The sequence below is a fragment of the Serinus canaria genome, chromosome 2 (genome assembly GCF_022539315.1).
Source record: "Serinus canaria isolate serCan28SL12 chromosome 2, serCan2020, whole genome shotgun sequence".
Taxonomy (NCBI): domain Eukaryota; kingdom Metazoa; phylum Chordata; class Aves; order Passeriformes; family Fringillidae; genus Serinus; species Serinus canaria.
Window position 1 is genome coordinate 131,616,945 of NC_066315.1, and position 4,411 is coordinate 131,621,355.

Below are 4,411 nucleotides of genomic sequence, written 5' to 3' on the forward strand. Positions count from 1 at the left end.
GTAACAAGGCCTGAACCATGGTTTTACAAGGCCTTTTTTTGGTAAGGTTTTACCTATGTATGACACTCCTGCTTTGATAATTGCACACTGTATTGAAATGGACAGTTCACCTCAAATTAATGGGTCAATGCTTTGGAGGGAGTAAAACCCAAAGCTACCATATACCTCATTAAGCCAGGATTTTCTGCTTTGCTGTCAGAATCACCTATATCTTGCCTGCCCACTCTAACAGATCGCTTGGTTTGTATCAGTCTTTTCCATAGGAAATGATTCATGCTCTGAAACACAGATTTCTTTTTCCCCAGCCTGTGTGAGATTGTCTAAGGTGAATTCCACTCCAGCCACAGAAACAATGGGACAAGAGGGGCTCTGTCAAGAAAAACGTTCACTGCTGCTGCTGCTACCATTACTGTCACCCACCCAGATGGGGCTGCAGATTTATCGGGAGTGAAGGCAGCTGCTAAAGGTCCACAAGGAATGAAGTGTCCTTGCCCTTAAACTGTTAGGACAGCTTACTCTTTACAAGCACACTTCCTGTTTAGTTTGCATCGGGCTTAATATCCGAGGCTAGGTGAAGTAACCTGTTTGGAAAGAAATACCATTAGCATAATCACTGTTTTATTAAAGCAGTCCTGGGAAGGCATGGTGTTGTCATTTACAGACAAATGAAAGATGAGATCTTTCTTGAGATCCTTCTTACATCAAAGAAATCTACATTTTCTTGTGTGTAGGTGCCACAACCCACACAGCTGTAATATTTTGAAGGACTAAAGTCTAAATAACATACTTTGTTCAGGGAGGAACTTGACATGGGTTCCAAGTTAAGGAGGTTAATACATGGCAATGCACCAACATTCTGGCTTTCTCTGTACGATTCCTTCTCTAGTCCTCATTGCTGTAGTGAGCTGAAAGGGGTGACTTACAGTTTAAAGGCTTTATGGAAGAAAATGTTATAAGCAAGGTTTAAGGTGACACAGCTGCATGAGACTGCAGAAGTACTCAGAAGGCACTAACTCATTAATGACTGGATTTTCTAAATAAGTGGGAAATTACTGTAAGGCATTTTTGCATTCTTCCTCACAAGTTTATGTGTTCAATAACACGGTAAAGACAAATATTCTGTTCAAAAACTAGTACTGTAAACTAAAAGGTAAAATTTTTTCAGTAATGCTGTTTTGTCTAGTTTTTTTTCATTTCCAAAATGCATTTGAGGAAAAGACAAGAACTCCACTTTGCCATTCTATGTCTCACAACAGGATTTATTGGTGCCATCTACTGGCTATTTAGTCATTTTAAATTCCAACAAATTATGAATAATGTGTTTTAAATGCAGAATAATAAGAACATTATGTGCCTTATAACTGAATCAGCCAACATCAAGCTATGTAATTGGCAAATCTGTAACATGTAAATTACATTAGGTCAAACTTTGGTACAATGTTCCTTCAGTGCAATTCAATTACGAAGCTTTCAGACGTGTCAAGAGGAGAAAGTTCATGTACAAGTACTCATGTGCAGACTCCAAGCATTATCACCATACACATCCTCCTGGTGTGTGAGAGCAAGGCTTCTTCCTGACAACTGCCACCTCTTGAGATCCCTCCTCCACAAAGCACGAGCACGTGGAGCACTGAGGTGTTCATGCAGCAGGTAAACATGGTCCCCTTGCTGTTTGCCTTTCCTGGAGGGATGTCACCACAAAAAATGTGAAGGGAGAAAATGGTGCTTTAGCTCATAGCCCAGGCAAGTTGTGAATGTTTCCGCTGAGGGAGGGTTTAAGCAAGCTGGAGGGAGCATGGGCATGGAGGGGATAGCACAAAGCCTGTTCCAGAACATCCACTGCAAAGACGGTGGGAACAAGCAGAGCTTGGAAGGGACCTGCTGTGCATGACTGCTGAATTCCCTTCTGCTAAATTTGTTGAAAGACATCTGAAGATGACCTGGGATTTAAATAGGGCTTTAAATAACTTATACGCTTTGCAGTAAAAATTGCTAAGCTATAATTATTTGAGGCAGTGCCAGGGAAGATCAGCAAATCAATATTAACTGGAATGTTAACAATATCTCCAGTGCCAGGTAAAAAAAGTATTTACACATCTGAGTAGCTGCATCCCTAATCAGCAATACAGCAGAGCACATGGTTAAAATACTTAATCATACTTAAAGGTGCTTTGCTAGATACCAAAGAGAGTGCTCACATTCCCCCCTCTGGTTAGTCAAGACCTTAATAGAGCCAGAAACAAATATATTTAGATCACACTCTGAGAACCAACCTCTGGAATAACTTGCTTAACAACTAGGTTCTGAGCAAAGAAAGTATATTAATAGAGTGACTGAAGAAAGGGTTCATGCTTCCTGTTCTCTGCCTTTTCCTGTCATCTAATAAAAACATGAGAGTCTGTAGGGAAGGAAAGAATGTTACTTAACCATATCTGTTTTTCAGAGATTTATGTTAAAAAATGCATTCTGATGGAACAAAATAAGCCATGACTTTTATATAATGCCTTAGTCAATGGAACTAGAAAGGAAAGAGAGTTCATTAGAAATCTGGTGGAGTGTGAATCTGCACTGAACATGCTTTGTCTCTGCAAGGTTTCAGTGTGTCTGATGTTTCCCTGAGCTGAGAGCAACTTTAGCAAGGGCTGATCAAGAACTTCCCAAAAAGAACTTCTGCAGAAATGGAGTGGGGAAACTGTCCTGGGGCTCTCACTTCCAGACCCCTAGAGTATGTGGCCTCTCAGAGCTCATGAAAAGAAAAATGTAGTATTTCTAGGATAGGAAGAGCTACTGAGAGAGACGAGGACAGAAGACAGCTGGAAGATGAGAAATGGAGCAATGACAAAGGATAATGTAGATGGGGGTTATCATATAGTAAAGTACATTAACTTCCACAACCTGCAAATAACATTTAATTTAGCATCATTTGCTTGTTTGTACAGCAAATTTAATTCCAGCTACCAAGTTACTCCATGTGCTCAAGTGCCAAGACTATGTGGATATGCAGCAGGTAGGTATAATCCTCCTCATGATTCATAGAGGTGCTAAAATGGTTTGGTGTAAGGAAATCTGGAGGAGTTTTATGTTTCTTTAGGGTGACACAAGCAATGACACAAAAAAATATCTGCATGAATAGAGAGCTTCTAGAGAGCTTCTAGCTTCTTCTACTTATTGTCTTCTGAATAGCCACATGCAAGTTTCATGCTCTCCACACACAGTCCATGGAGGGATTGTCTCGATGAATGTGCCAGACTGCACAGACTATCTAGGGGCTCATTAGAAGAGAGGCAGTGCTGCCTGAACATCATCAAACCATTCCTAAATCTGGTTTGCATGTCTCGGCATCCGGTGTTTCCTGTTCCAGTCCTGGAGCATGGAGCAACTTGCATGGCTGAACAACAGCCTGGTGAGACCTTGGATGGCTCCATGCTGAGAAATTTGGTCACCTCTGCTTAGTAGCATTCCGAATTTCTATAGTTAGGTCTCATTAGCTCAGACCTGTATTTGTGAACACAGTTGAGCACTACTGGCCAGTTCTTGTCTGGTATGTGTGGTCTCAGCCAGCAGGGAGCTGGGGGAGCAGTGGGAGGACAGTTCACACATCCTCGAGCTGCATTTCTAGAAAACAGCAGTAGTCTGAGCACCAAAGTCACCGCAATGCTCCTCCTTCACTTGAACACTCATTTCCCTTTGTTCTCACCACAGAGTCCCTTTCCTCAGCAAATATTTCTGATTACTTCCCCTTCCCTCATTAAATTCAATTGCTGAACTTCTAATATCGATCTAATATCGACTTCTAATATCAATCTCTTCCTCAGCTATAGCCTCATCTACTGAGTGTCTGCACCCGTCATCTCCTGAGGATTAGGGCCTTTTGCAGGACGGTGGCCGCTCGGGTGCCAGCAAAAGTGGCAGGGAAGGTGGCAGTGAGGGTGGCATTGAAGGTGTCCGTGAAGGTGACCTTGAAGGTGGCAGTGAAGGTGGCAGCGCGGGGCCGGCAGCGGAGCCCTCCGGTCTCGAGGATTGTTTGGAAACAATCCTCGAGACCGCTTCCAACGGCGGGACAGGTTCCTGGTCCGACACTCGAATGTGTGTAAATTGCCTTCAGAATTTATACAGTGCATTACAGAGATTTTTAGGAAAACCCCAGTGCCGAGTTAGTTTGAAGGGATCTTCAAGCCATTTTCGTCCGTGCTGCAGACCTGGAGCCCTTCTCAGCCGGGGCTCCCCGGGCACGCCAGGCGCGCTGGGACAACACGGATGGCATCGGGGCCGTGGCCGCACGGCCGGGCCACTGCTCCTCACTGCTCCCACTGCTCCTCACTGCTCCCCACTGCTCCCATTGCTCCTCACTGCTCCTCACAGCCCCGGCCTGGGCCCCACCCGCCGCCACCGGCCCGCAGCCCCGCCGGGG